Genomic DNA, 15,967 nt, shown 5'->3' with positions numbered 1-15,967 from the left:
GGAGGTCCCTGGGCAGTTCAAAATAGTTTGCATTTGACTACTAACCTAAAGGCTAGTGACTTGAACCCACCCAGCTGTGCTAAGAAAGAACAGCCTGGCAATCTGCCTCTGTAAAGATTCTGCTCTGTAACACATGGGGTCACCAGGAGTTGGAATCAACTCAGCAAAGGGTTTAAGCCTTTTTTTTTTTTTTTTTTGACTTGCAACATATAGGTGCAGTAAAGCTTCGGTCATAGGTTGGGGAGCAATTCTGTTTTAGCTGAGGGGTGATTCTATTTTAACTGAAGGGTGATTCTATTTATTTCTGAGGTTGAAAGTGAAACAAGAAGAAAGTAAAGGTTCCTAATTTTGATTACACTTCTTTTCTCAAGTTATTATTCTTAGGAAATTCTCACATGTCAAAGAATATTAAATTTTCCAATCCCCCTTCTTTTTCTTTACAAGAAGATTTTCTGGGTGGTTATTATTTTTTCTAAGTTTTTATCATGAAAAAAATCTCAAATAAAGGTGAGAGAAGAAAAGAGTGAAATTTTAAAGCTAGCAAAAGTAAAAAAATACATGGAATTAAACAGGCAATACAAGGGGAAAACAAGATTCTTAATTCTGAATTCTCAGTAATAAAGTCATTCCAGCTACACATTGACATGTAAATTAACAAGGTTTTCATCTTTTGGGGGGGCTCCACCTCTGGCCTAGCCCCTAAAATCTGCTTTTAAAAGGAAGTCTCCAATTAGGTGCTTGCCACAGGATTTCATGAAGATACAAAGGCCTTGGATGGAAGGCAGATGAAACCTGAGATTTGAACAAAGCCTCTGAAGTAAGTTTCCTGAGAAACCAGTGGGCCATGCAATGGGTAATGTCCTGAAGGGGCTGCAGGTAGAGCACAAAGATGGAAAGCAGAAGTAACTGTAGTGACCTGAGAAAACACCTACTCAACCAACCAGGGGCTGAAATCAGCGTCAAAAGCCTGGGAAGCAGCGTCATTCAGCAGCCTAGACTAGGCCAGAGCTTCTGAAACTTTCTTTCTTTTACAGCAAAAAAAATTAGCGTCGCATGCCTACGAAAATACCTCGAGGCGGGAGGGCATGATTGGCAAACAAACGCAGAAGGTGTGGGTTATTTGCATAAAATATGGTACAGTTACATCTATGACTGTGTAAGGTGGTGGTGGTGGGGTTGACAGCTGGGAGATGCCATACTTCCCATTGGAACTAGAACTTGGAAAGTTCTACAGACCTTTGCTAGAGGAAGAAGGCAATTAACTTCTAAGAAACACCAGTGACCAAGTAACTCTATCATATTCTTCCTGTGTTACTTCCCTATGTTAACCAATCATTTATGCTGAAAATGATGATAGAGGGAAACGGAAAGTTCCTTTTCCTTTCAGTTCTTCCTTAGTCATCAGGAAGCCGAAGGTAAGGAGTACTGATAGAAAGCACCGTTGTAAAAAAGTGAAATAAAAATAGTTGAGTTCCTTTCCTGTGGTATTTCTACTGTTCTGGTACAACCAAAGTACATACAACGGTTTGTGCTCGTTGGTGGTTAAATGTTGGTGGTTCAGACCCACCCAGTGGTGCCACAGAAGCAAGGCTTGAGGATCTGCTTCCGTAAAGATTACAGTCAAGAAAACCCTATGTAGCAGTTCTATCCTGTCCCATGCGGTCGCTGCGTGTCAGGGGTCCACTCAACGGCAACGGGTTTGATTTGTTTTTCTTTTCTTTTTGGTACTAGCTATAAAATACAAATTATGTACTCTTATATTTGTATTTAAATCTGGTGTTGGAAGATACAAAGATGAATGGTAAATCTATACTAGTAATTTAAAATCTTAATTTTTCTTTAGTTAGAATGACATTAAATAGTAAATATAAATCACCATGGCCAGTCAAGAGGCTGTGAAAGAACAGAAAGCACTGTATATTTTAGTAACTTTAATGGAGCTTTTCTTCCTGCTTCTTGAACAAGGGGCCCACATTTTAATTTTACACCGGGCCACACAAATACTGTAGCCAGCCCCTATGCCAGATGATGTTGAAGACTCTAGAGACAGGCGTTGAAGCCAGACAGGCTTGAGTTCAAGTTCAGACTCTCCCCCCTGCTAGTTGTTTTTGTGATCATGGGCATGCCTTAGGAGAATACTTAAAGAAAAGGCTAAATGTTATCTCCTGGTTTCATAGCAATGATGGCTTATCAGTACTAACTGTCTAAGGTGGTATGTGACAATTTGCTCACATACCTTCGTTTCTTTATCTATACAATGTGGGTGATAATTCTTCCTAGGGACTAAAAAGACAACCCCCCTGCTCTAAACTCCTCCTCCCTTCCAAAATCTTGAGACAGAATGAGGAGTCCTTCCTCTACTGTAGTTGGTGGTTTACATTTTGGCCACTCTGCCAGAGTGCAGATTGCACCTTATATCCAGCCATCCTTATATCCAGCCATCTTCCATCTGTCATTGGAAGCTTGCTTGTTGCTATTACCTTGAACAGGTTTCATCGGAGCTTCCAGACTTAGATGGACTAGGAGGAAAGTCCTGGTGATCACCTTCTGAAGATCATACAGTGGAAACCCTATGAAGTACAATGGTCTGATCCACCCACATCGTGGAGATGGGGCAAGACCCAATAGCGTTTCTTGCTGTTGTGAATAGGGTCACCACGAGTCGTCAGCAGCTAACAGCAACAGCTGGGTGTAAGCACTTTGAGAACTTGAACATGTCATGTCTCTCTCCCGAACCCATGCCTGCACAGTCAACATCTACCACAATATCACTATTATTATACTATAGATGTTTAATATGGAACGAATACAACTTCTCTGCTTAGGTCAAGCAAAGGAAACGGGATTAAAAATAATTACAAGTGCTGTTTTTTAGATATTCCATATTCTTTCCAGGTTCCTTCCATTTGTTCCACTGTTAATATTCTCCCTTCTCCTTATTCCTATTCAAACCTTACTTATCCTGCAAGGAGCAGCTACGTGAATTCTCACTTTGGTCTTCTAGGGAGTTTGATCTGTTAGTTGGATCTGTTTGATCAGTTAGCTCTGGTTCTGTTTTCCCAACAGTCTTTTGGCTCTGCTCTTCCCCACTGTTTACCTGGCTCTGCTTATCTTGTAAATGGCTGCAGCATTTCCTGGCTTTCACAAGTTCCAGAAAGAGGGAGAGTATCTGCATCCCAGAATTCCCAGTGAAACCCCATACTGTGTTCAGATTGGCTGACTCCTGAACCAATCCTAGTGGCTAAGGTATCTATAGGTTGATTAGATTAAACCTGAGGTTACCTACACTAATCACTGCAACAAGGGGGAAGCCATTCTGCCGATCCATTTAGGACACTTTGGTGCTGGAAGTGGGGTTTCTGGTTGACATGGAGTTGACTCCAACTTATGGCGACCCTATGTGCATCAGAGTAGAACTGTGCTCCGAACGGTTGGGAGTGGGGTTAATTCCGACCAAACAAAACACAATGGGCAGGTGGTAGTGGAACGGCTATTGGTAGACAACTCAGATATTCTCCATACTCCTTATGACTGCTCTAGCAGAGCCATTCTCTTCCTCAGTTAGCATTGCCTCTTCTAGACTCTATAGCTAGACAGACACTTTGAGATACTGTCTCGGCTCTCATTTTAAGTATAAGGAAGTAAGATTAAAGGGATTAAGAGCGGGCTTGCTCCAGATCACACATCCAGTTAGTGGCAGAGCTGGGTGGGGCTAGACCACATTTCTTCCAGTTGTTGATGTTGTTGTTAGGTGTCATCAAGTCGGTTCCGACTCATAGCGACCCTATGCATAACAGAACGAAACACTACCCAGTCCTACCCCATCCTCCCAACCATTGCTATGTTTGAGCCCATTGTTGCAGCCACTGTGTCAATCCATCTCGTTGAGTGTCTTCCTCTTTTTCGATGACCCTCTACTTTACCAAGCATGATGTCTTTCTCCAAGGACTGCTCCCTCCTGATAACATGTCCAAAGTATGTGAGATGAAGTCTCACCATCCTTGCTTCTAAGAAGCATTCCAGCTGTGCTTCTTCCAAGACAGATTTGTTCACTCTTCTGGCAGTCCGTGGTATATTCAATATTCTTCTCCAGCACCGTAATTCAAATGCATCAGTTCTTTGGCCATCCTTATTCGTTGTCCAGCTTTCATATGAATATGAGGCAATTGAAAATATCATGGCTTGGGTCAGGTGCACCTTAGTCCTCAAACAAGTCTTCCAATTTATTAGACTTTAATCATATACTGCACTGCTTTGTGATACCATTTAAAGATGTTGTGCTTATATATGTTTTCTCCTTCTAGACTCTAACTTTCCAGGGCCCAAAGACAATGTCTTCTGTCTGCAACACAGCACTTCATTTAGGGCTAAATGAAAACTTAGTTCAGGACTATAAACATTAAGCAACTCAATCATATTAGTGGAATGAATGAAAACTATGTTTATTAGCAAAGTGCCACATAACAAGTTAAAGAATTATTATTGATATGCCATTACCGTGAGGTAACCAGAAAAATATATGCCTTTCTTTTGAGTAATAATTACACAAGAATTTAACCTAAATGTCTTAGACTTATGAGTAATTTCTGTATATCAGAAAATTTTTATACAGTGAAGCTTGCAAAAGCTGGAATCTGTAAGACAGAAACCTGTCAGAGAAGCAAAACTCAAATATTTTTCACTAAAACGAGCCATAGAAAAGTGATAAGACCGCATGCTGTCAAAGGCACTAAATTTGCAAGGCCTGGAAACAAGGCAGTCCTGTCGAGTTCTGGTTCTCACAGGTTCCCCTGCATCAGCCACAGCCTTTATAATACGTCTCTATTTCTCTTTATCTATCACCTTCTCTTTAAGAAATCACCTGCATTTAAAAGGGAAAAGAACTTGTAATCTTCAAAATGCATAGATATTTTAACTATTATCCAGTTTTATCTGTGAACTAAGAAATTTGGTTGAATCAAATTTAATCAAAAGCATAGACAGGTTTCTAGTGGTTTGAGAAGATTAGAATGTAAAATGCTATGCTCAGTGATTAATTTTTCATTAAAAAGAAAAAAAAAGCAACACTGCCAATGGTTATGGAGTTCCTGGCTGGAACAAACGGTTAAGCACTGGGCTAGTAACCAAAAGACTGGTGGCTCCAATCCACCTAGACATGCCAGGGAAGAAAGGCTTGGCAATCTACTTCTGAAAGATCAAAAGCCAAACAAAAGCTCCTTGCTGTCAAGTTGATTCTGACTCATGGCAACCACATATGTTACAGAGTAGAGCTGCTCCATAGGGTTTGCTTGGATGTAATTGTTAAGGAAGCAGATTTCAAGGCCTTTCTTCCAAGGCACTGCTGGGTAGGTTCAAACTGCCAACCTTTCTTTTGGTTAGTAGCTGAAAGCAAACCGTTTGCACCACCCAGGGACCTCTTTGAAAAATTACAACCTTTGAAAACACATTAGTGCACAGGTCTCTGACACATCCGAGGTCACCATGAGTCAGAATCAACTCAACGGCAACTGGTTCTGGTTTTTGGTTTTGCCTGTGATTTGGAGCAGCTTTAAAATCATCAATGACTTATTTCAGTGAGCAAACTGTATCCTGAGTGTGTTAAGTTTCACAAATGTAAGGGTGGGGTTGGGGGAGGCAGGAACAGATAATAATGACACCCAGATGGACTCTCACCAAAGTAGGGAGTTCTGTTTCAGTAAATACATTGATTAAATCTTTGATTTATTTGCAGATTCCAATTTCATTGGAACCAACCTGATGGATGACAAGAAGTGCAGCCTCTCTGGGCAAACCCCCAAGTACCATCCCTAAATCAGTGCTTAAAAAACTTGGGAAGGGGCTTGAAACTCATGATCATTCCAAAAGAAATGGGAAATTCTAGATTTAAGTAGTAAGGGATGAGTTGAGTTACAAAAGCTAAAATATGGGAACACAGAAACTTGGCATATAAAGACTATTTGTTAAGAACCTAGGTTTGGTAGCTCAGTTATTAGAGTTTAAATCTCTGCTTGTTCTTGTAAAAGAGTAATTTTTTCTTCTTAAAACAAAGGCAAATCATGACTCTCATGCAAATACAAAATGTCAAAGATTTTACTCAACTTATTAATCAACGAGAAGACTACTAAGATGCTCAAAGGAGACTCTAAGGGCAATCGTATATAGACCATCGTGAATGCTAAAATGAATGTCTTGGTAGATGCAAAACTGGCTTCCTCCAAGTGAGGGAGAGAAATCAATTGACCTTCCACTAGACAAAATTCATCTCCATGTCCATGGATAAGAATAATTTTCATTGTTATCCAAGTAGCTCAAAGACAATGAACGACCAGAGACTCCAGAGAATCAGATTACTCAGAAGGGTATGCTAGACAACACTGAGTTTTCCATTGAAGACACCAAGTAATCTTTTTAAAACAGTTCCAAAATTTGCACAATATTTTCCTACACTCCTTATTAGCAATGTGATCTTGGGCAGGTTACTTAACCTCCCCGAGCCACAGTTTCCTCAGTTGCAAAATGGGGATGAGCGTTCCTCCTCACAGGATTGCTGTAAGGATTAACAGGTTTCTTCACGCATATGAGCTGTGGTATTTAGCGAAGAATATTGAATACACCATGGACTGCCAGAAGAATGAACGAATCAGTCTTAGAAGAAATACAACCGGAATGCTCCTTAGAAGGCAGAATGGCAAGACTCCACCTTGCTTACTTTGGACACATCATCAGGAAAGGCCAGTTACCAGAAAAGGACATCATATTTGGTGGGGAGTCATTGAAAACGAAGGAAACCCTCAGTGAGCTGGATTGGCACAACAGCCTCATCAATGGGCTCAGCCATACCAAAAATCATGGAAATGGCGCAGGACTGGGCAAGGTTTCGTTCTGTTATACATAAGGTTGCCATGAGTCAAAGCCGACTTCTAAGTCAACTGAAAAAAAACAACACATAAAAGGCTTAACACAGTGTTTGGGATTTAGTGTGCTCTCAGTAAATGTTTGTAACCTTTTAATAGGTACTCCAAACAAAACAAAATCCATCTCTTCTTTTTTTGAGTTAGGCATGTATCCTGAGAGTGATAAGGATTTTAATTTTGCTGTATCTTGATGCAAATTGTATTGTTTATTTATCACTTGTACAATAATTTCTCAATACACAGACTATTTTGGAAAAAAAATGGGTGGATTAATAATTGTCTACTATATCTGAGCAACTGACACTTGGTAGGAATAATCCTGTAGGATTTTGCTCTATAATAAACTAGCATGGACTTCCAGTGATTGCTGCATGAAGATGACAGTGAGTCCTCTCCATACAAACAGGTATAAACTAGACACAATTGTCTAATGAAGCCTCCTGCTTCTGGGCTAAAGAGAGTCCTGGGAATCCTGACCTAGCCCACTGGTGTGGTCTGAACATTATTTACACAACGCCGGCTCAGAAACCTGTGCCCAAGAGTCTGTCTGTTCTTTGAGGTGTCCATAGTTCGAACTACCTATTACAGTTCTTTTCCAGGAATCTCTGAAATTGTTCTTTGCTGTAGGTACAAACTGCCCTGTAGCTATAGCAGACCCTTACGGCAAGCATCAGTGTAAAACAGAAATCATCTGTAGATGACAGAGACTTAATGGCTATGGTTAATTTATTGCTGATAATTTTCCAATGTGAAAGGTCTGATGAGGGTTTGTAATAAGAATAAACGCAACTGACAAGGCAGGTTGGTTGTTTCTGTGGCATGCAAAGCAAAGATAATAGAGTCATTTAAAAAATTTTAGGTAGAATATTAAATGTATTCCTTAAAATATAATCCTTAATAACATAATGATTAAGCCTATTTTCAAAGAAGTCAATGAGTATCACATCTGATTTCTAAAAATGGCTGAACATAATTTTCACAGAGAAAATTCTTGAGAAATAACAATAATCTAGAGACGTAAGTTTTTATACCAAGAATAAGACGAGATTCAGTAAGTCTGGAGGAGGTCTAGATGTCTCTATTTTAATGAAATCCCATAAGTAAGTCTGATGTGCATCTCCAACTGAGAACCATTGCCCAAAAGATACTAAATTCAAAAAAGTAAGTAAATTTATTTTTTCTTTACTGCTTTACTAAATTAGTGGCCAAATAAACATTTGATATAAAAAGCAGTTTAAATTAAATACATTTTAAATAACATAAATAATTATGACTGATAACACTATACTGTTTGCTGGCAAATACCATCAGCAAAGTACCCAAGGGCTTTGATAAAGGAAAACTGGACACATCAATTTTTTAAATTTTTTATTGTGCTTTACATGAAAGTTTACAGAGCAAATTAGTTTCCCGTTCAATAGTTTGTACATAAAATGTTCTATGACGTTGGTTGCCTTCCCCACAATGTGTCAACACTCTCCCCATTTCCACACTGGTTTCCTCATTTCCTTTTGTCTGATTTTTCTACCCCTTTCTGCCTTTTCATCTTTGCTTTTGTGCAAATGTTGTTCTTTCGATCTTGTGTAATTGATTGTTCTAAGGAACATGTTCCTGTTGGGTGTTCCTGTTTATTTTATGGGCGTGTATTGTTTGTCTGAAAGGTGGTCTCCGGGAACGGCTTCAGTTCCGGGTCAGAAGGATGTTTTAGGGCCATAGTCTCTGGAGTTCCTCCAGTCTCTGTCAGACCAGTAAGTCTGTTTTTTTTGTGTGTGAGTTTGATTTTTTGTTCTGCCTTTTTCTCCTGCTCTGTCCGGGACCCTCTGTTGTGATCCCAGTCAGAGTGTGGGCACAATTATTTAATAAGACCTTTCATAAATGTTTTCCCTGCTGGTAAAAACCCATGGGCAATGATGGAATTGACAAATCCACAAGATCTTTCCATAAAGTATTCAATTTCTGGAAAATTGATATTAATACCATTTTATCTATTCAAATTTAACTAAGGGCAGCCTGAGCTTCTCTTGTATTTTGACAGTTCTTCCTACGTGACTCCATGTAACACATCAAGCTAAACTTCTCATTTCTAATGTCTCTCTTCTATAAAGTGAACGAATAACTGTGATTTCCTGGGAAACTCTAGGAAATCTCAAAGATAGTTACAGATGAAAAAGAGATCCTGGAAATTTTATCTTATTATTATTTTTTAAAATTATTCTGTGTCCAATATTGGGAAGGCAAAAAAGCAAAAACCTGTCAGAGGAGATTTGGACACGTGAATAAGATAGACTCATAGATGCTTACTTAATCAAAGTGAAAATAAAAATTAAAAGAAACTGAGGAAACAATTGTAAAGAACCTGAGCTCTTTCATTAGTTAAAAAAAAACATAAAACACAACTATTTAGATAAGATATAGAATCTGCTCTTTAGAAGATTATACAGAAAGTAAAGAATAATCTTGGATACTGTAGACTCACCCCGATCACACCTTTCAGTAGGCCAAAGACTGCTGGGTGCCAGGCACTCAACGTCCCTTCTTAACCAATAAAAAGATGGGATCCTTGGTAAGGGTTTCCATGATCAACAAGGAGGGATGACTTGGAACTCTTAATACATCTGTCCCTTCTAATTTTTCTCATACACATCTCTTTCCTACTTTGTAAACCAACCAGTTGTCATGGAGTCGATTCTGACTCACGGCAACCCCATGTGTTACAGAGCAGAGCTGCTCCATAGGGTTTACCTGGCTGTAACCTTTATGGAACCAGATCACCAAGCCTTTCTTCCGTGACAACTCTGGGTGAGTTTGAACTGGCAACCTTTCAGTTAGTAGCTGAGAGCAAACCACTTGCCCCACTCAAGGAATTTAAGAGTATTTTTTTTTCTCCAGACTGCAGGATCCAGTGCAGGATCACATACTGTATTTAGTTATCATGTTTCTTTAATCTTCTCTAATCTATAAAGGTCTTCAGTTGTTTTTGTCTTTTATGACATTGACATTTTTGAAAAATACAGTTGATGGTCTACTTAAAAAATATTAGTGTGGTAAAATATATATAAAGAAAAGTTTGCCTTTTCACAATTTTTTAAAAAATCCTATTGTGGTAAAATATATATAACAAAAATTTGCCATTTTAACCATTTTTCAGTGTACGATTCGGTGACGTTAATTGCATTCACCATATTGTGCAACCATCACCACTATCCATTTCCTGAAGTTTTTCATCACCCCAAACAAAAATTCAGTACCCCTTCAGAAATATCTACCCATTCTGCCTTGCTCCCATGTCCCAGTAACCACGAATGAAGTTTTGTCTCTATGCATTTGCCTAGAGACAAACGTTACATTTCGGTGGGATCATATAATATTTGTCCTTTTGTGTCTGATTTTGATGGGGCATTTTAAAAAGTCCCTTTTCCTCACCTGGAAAGTCTTCCTGTCACTTACTTTTCCTTGATCTTTGAAGGATATTTTTATATATCTTTTAGTCTTTAGGGTCAGTCAAGGCCACAATCAGGCCATAAATGAGAAAGCCAGAGATGCTTTTACCAATGGGTAGATGAATAGTTTCTGCACAAAAAGGCGAATTAAAGTGAAGGGAGAGTAGGTATGGGAGGAAGGTAGGCTTGAAGGGTAACTCCTTTGGAGGTGAGGTTTTATGGAGAAGCTATTGATGTAGACTAAAACAAGCAAAGAAAGGAGTTGGTAAGACTTCATCATATGGCTGGGAAATATTTTGGTGTTTTGAGCCAGGTTTATTCATTATCAGTAGCAGGGAGGAAATCAAAGTAAGGAAAGAATATAGTGCTTGACTTCAGTAGTTTATAATTCTAAAAGAGAAGCTGCAGTGAAACCTGTGAGGGCTGGAACTTGACAGGACTGCCTTGCTATTCTGGGTCTTGCAAGTTTTCCGCCTTTGACAGTGTGCAGTCTTACCACTTTTCTATTGCTCTCTATTAGTGGATAATATTTGAGTTTTCCTTCTTTGGCAGGTTTCCGCCTTACACAGGTTCTGGCTCTTCCAGGTTTTAATGTATTCCAGGCAAGGGTGATTTCAAGGTAGCAACATGAAGTCACTGAATGCAGAGTTGGGAAGAGATGGGAAGAGATACACATGAACAGCTCTCCTGAGCCAGCACACAAACGTATTACACCTCTGTTATATGCCTAGCAATGTGATGCCTTAGTTACCCAGTGCCACTATAACCCATACCACAAGGGAGTGACTTTAAAGAACGAAAATTTATTTTCTCAGCATTCTGGAGGCTGAAAGTCCAAATCAGGGCATCAGCTTTAAGGGAGGGTATTTTCTTGTAGGTAACCCCTGGCATTCCTTGGTTCCTCGGCTTGTAGACAATCTTCACATGGTGTCTGTCTTCCCCCGTGTATGCATGTGTGTCTGTGTCTTTGCTGCTGTTTATATAACTCAGAAAAAGATTTAGGAACCACCTCACATTGACATTGACATAACTGCAACTGATTGATTACTTTACATTAGATTGCACTATGAAAGGTGATTACACTGTATTATATTACTTTATGGGAAGTGATTACATTAGCTATAAGGAAATTATATTACATTATATTAGATTACATCCACAGGTATAGGGGTTAGGATTCCAACACATATTTTGGGAGGGCACATTCAATCCATAACACATGGGGAGATAAAATTAGATAGGTAGATAAACAGATAGAGTACATTATCAAATAAATGAACTCAGTAATTACATTTTTAAAATCTTTTCAGGCCAAAAGGGATTGTGTCAAAAAGTTGAAAAGTAAAAATGAAAACTTTGGAAACCCTTCAAAGAGGAAGTAACCATAGGCGTGACTGAAAGCAAAAGATATTGCTACATACAACTGCCATTACTCTCTGAAGAGTTTTGATTATGAAACTAAATGGGCAGCTTCTGTCCAGAGGTGAGATGAGAAGGCAGAGAGGGTCAGGAGCTGGTTGAATGGACCCAGGAGATCAGGGGTAGAAAGGAGGAGTGTGCTGTTACAGTATAGGGAGGGCAGTTAGGGTCACATAACAATGTATGTATAAGTTTTTGTATGAGAGACTAACTTGAAATGTTAACTTTCACTTAAACTACAACGATTAAAGAAAAAAGAAAGAGGAAAAAAAAAAACAGAGTTTTGATTATGAGAAAAGAAAGCCTCACTCATGTGGCAAATCAGGATACATAGTGTTAGATGTGCAGGTTAGAATAGGGAGTCTTGGGAGAACAGATCTTTTCTGTGTAAAAATGGGCAAATACACCTTGTTGGGGGAGGGAGGGACACTAAGAGAGAAGAGAGGGACCACCAGGGTGAGACTCTGCAGGTGCAGAGGGGGAAGAGTTCACAGTCCCCGTAGCAGAGCAGCCCAAGAGGGAATTTTTTAAAAAATATAATCACTAAGAAAGAGTTTTTCAGTTTTGGCCATGGAGAGTGATCTCAACTCTCTCCCTCTTTGTCACCCTGGTGGAATCTTTAATAAAGGCCACTTTGCTCAGTGTTGCTCCTGTGAAAGGGGATTCTTTTGAGGAACTTGAAGAGTAGCCCAAGTTCTAGGTCTAGGTTGATTTAAGGCCAAAAGAGATTATATGGGGACGTAGCCTTTGAGGACACAGGTGGTCCTGAGAGTGATTCCCTAGGTATTAGCACAAATTCCTGAGAAAACTTGACTGAAGGCTGTGGAATTGGTGGAGATCACCAATGGGTAAAGGGGGACCCTGATATAATCTGGGTTATGTGTAGAATAAATAAAAAATTGTACTAAGCTGAGAATAGATATGATGAAAGGATGGAGTTGGTAAATCGGATAGCCAAGAGAAATGTAGAGGGATCTCGCAGGTCCAGGATGGGTACAGGTGTCTGCTAGGCTTGAGGGTCAGGGAGAGGCTGTGTGTCTACCTTTCCCTCTGTCCCTCCCCTGCTGACACATCAGGGTGGAGAGGGCACAAGGGTCCCAAAGCAGAATTTTGTAGACGACAAGTGACTTTCTGGTGTCAAGTCCTGCAGAAAGGGCTCATGTTCCCAGAGGCAAAATACTTGCCAGGCTTTACTTATTAAAACTTTATTTTATTTATTTATTTTCTTATTGTTGTTGTTGAGAATATACACAGCAAAACATACACCAATTCAACAGTTTCTATATGTACAATTAAGTGACATTGATTTCATTCTTCAAGTTGTGCAACCATTCTCACCTTCCTTTTCTGAGTTGTTCCTCCCTCATTAACATAAACTCACTGCCTCCTAAGGTTCTTATCCAATCTTTCCAGTTGCTGTTGTCAATTTGATCCCACATAGATAGTTCTTAAAAGAGTATAATGTTCAAGGTGGACCTTTTTTACTAGTTAAGCTGTTGTTTGGTTTCAAGAAGACTTCAGGGGATACTTTTGGTCCAAGGTTTAAGGATTATCTTAGGGCAATATTTTCAGGGGTCTATCCAGCCTTCATGGCTCCAGAAAGTCTGGAGTCCATGAGAATTTGAAATTCTGTTCTGCTTTTCCCCCCTTTGATCTGGATTCTTCTGTAGAATCTTTGATCAAAATGTTTGGTAATAGTAGCCAGGCACCATCCAGTTCTTCCGGTCTCATGGCAAAGGAAGAAGTTGTCCATAGAGGCAACTGGCCACACATTCCATTTCCTCTTCCTATTCCTGACTCAAGGAGCCCTGGTGGTGCAGTGGTGAAGCATTTGGCTGCTGAGAGGTCAGCAGTTCAAATCCACCGGTGGCTCCATGAGAGAAAGATGTGGCGGTCTGCTTCCCTAAAGATTTACAGCCTTGGAAACCCTGTGAGGCAGTTCTACTCTGCCTTATAAAGTCACTGAGTCAGAAGTGACAAATCAACTCAATGGCAACGGATATTCCTGACTCTCCTTCTTCCTCTGTTGCTCCAGGAAAATAGAGACCAATTACTGTGTCTTGGATAGCCTCTTGCAAACTTTTAAGACTCCAGGAACTACACAACAAATTAGGAAGTAGAACAGAAGGAGGTAGAACTAAATGCGTTATTAGGCTAGTTAACTGGGATGTCCCATGAAACCATGACCCTAAACCTCCAAACCAAAGAACCAGATCCCATGAGATGTTGGGTTGTACATAGGCAGCTTCAGCATCTACTTTTTTTTCAGTCATTGTTGTAAATATGTCTATCACATATCTTTTTCCAGTTCAGCTTTTTACAGGTGTACAACTTATTGCACTTAGAATAATCGACTGTGCAACCCTACCCTTTCTCAATGGGATTTTTCCGTCACGTAAACCAAAACTTAGTGCACCGTAAGCAACAACTCTCCCTTTCCCCCTCGCTCCCATCCCTGGTAACCACCAAGAAACTTTGGTCTCTACACATTTGCCTTTTCTTGTCTTTTTATATAAATGAAGTCATACAATATTTGTCCTTTTATGATTGACTTATTTCACTCAGCATAATGTCTTCAAGCTCCATCTATATTTCAGCATGTATCAAGACTTTATTTCTCCTACTGGCTGAATAGTATTCCATTGTTCGTATGTACCACATTTTGTTTATGCATTCATCTGTTGATGGATGTCTTAGGCTGGGTTCTCTAGAGAAGCTAAACTAGTAAACCATATAGATACATATATAGAGAGAGATAAGGAAATGGCTCAGGCAGTTGTAGAGGCTGTAACGTCCCAAGTCTGTGGATCAGGATAGAGGCTTCTCTTGATTCATGTAGCCTCAGGGGCTGGCACACCCAAGATCGGCAGGTTGGAGAGCAGGGCTCTTGCTCACAGGCTGTGAAGATTGACAAATTCCAAATTCGTCAGGCAAGACCACAAGGCTTCTCCTGATTCGCGTAGCCGCAGGGGCTGGCAAACCCAAGAACGGCAAGAAGGAAAGCAGGGCTCTTGCTCACAGACTGTGAAGATCAACAAATCCCAAGCTCAGCAGGTAAGCTGCTAGCTCAAATCCCAAGAACCAGAGGTCAGACAAACAGGAGCCAGCTGCAGGATCCAGAGTGAGCAAAAGCCCCTGAGCCTTGCCAGAATGTCCACTTATATTCGATGCAGGCCACATGCCCAAGGAAACTCCCTTTCAAACTGATTGGCTACACACAGCAGATCCCATCACGGGGGTGATCACATTATATCAAATCTCAACATGGAAGTGTTTCTACCCTTTGGCTACTGTGAATAGTGCTGCAATGAACATTGGTGTACAAGTCTCTGTTTGAGTCCATGCTTTCAAGGCTTTTGGATATATACCTAGGAGTGGAATTTCTTGGTCATGTGGTAGTTTGATTTTTAGTTTTTTTAAAATTCTTGGTACCACATCAGAATCTCCAGGTTTAAGGCAGGGAGCCATGATAGGGGAGATAGTTCTGGTCTTTGAGGACTTTCATCTAGAAATTCCATTTGCCTAAACTGAAATTAGCCTGTACTTTTCTTGGGGTCGTAGGAACAGTTTTGGGTTTCTTTAGGAGGCCAGAAGGCAGTTCAGGAACTTATGGTAGCTGCCTCTCCACTCCTCCCCTGTATGGGGATCTGTGCCTGCCTTTATTGAAAAGGTTTGGGATGCAGTTGATGGTCACGTGGTTTAGGGGGCATGGCTGTTCTTTAGTGTGGGAGGGAGTTGGTGCTGTGACACCACCGCAGGAGGTGGGGTCGCAATTTCCTAGAGCTGCCATAGCAAAATACCATAATGTAGATGGCTTTAAATAACAGAAATTTATTTTATCACAGTTTTGGAGGCCAGAAATCTGAATTCAGGGTATCAGCAGGGCTATGCTCTCTCTCTGTGGACTCCAGGGGAAGATCCTTCCTGGTCTCTTTTAGCTTCTGGTAGTCCTAGGCATTTCTTGTCGTTCCTTGACTTACGGATGAATACTCACATGCTGTCTTCTCCATGTGTGTGACTCTGTTTAGGTGTCTGTTTTTCTGTTTGTAAAATGCCACTCAGAAGTGATTAGGATTAGGACCCACACTACTCATTAACTTAACTGATAACATCTGGGAAGAAAAACTTTATTTCCCTAAACAAGGTCACATTCATTGATGCAGGGGTTAGGACTTCAACATATTTCTGGGGGGA

The sequence above is a fragment of the Trichechus manatus genome, unplaced genomic scaffold (assembly GCF_000243295.1).
Source record: "Trichechus manatus latirostris isolate Lorelei unplaced genomic scaffold, TriManLat1.0 scaffold00107, whole genome shotgun sequence".
Taxonomy (NCBI): Eukaryota; Metazoa; Chordata; class Mammalia; order Sirenia; family Trichechidae; genus Trichechus; species Trichechus manatus.
This window is presented reverse-complemented; position numbering follows the sequence as displayed.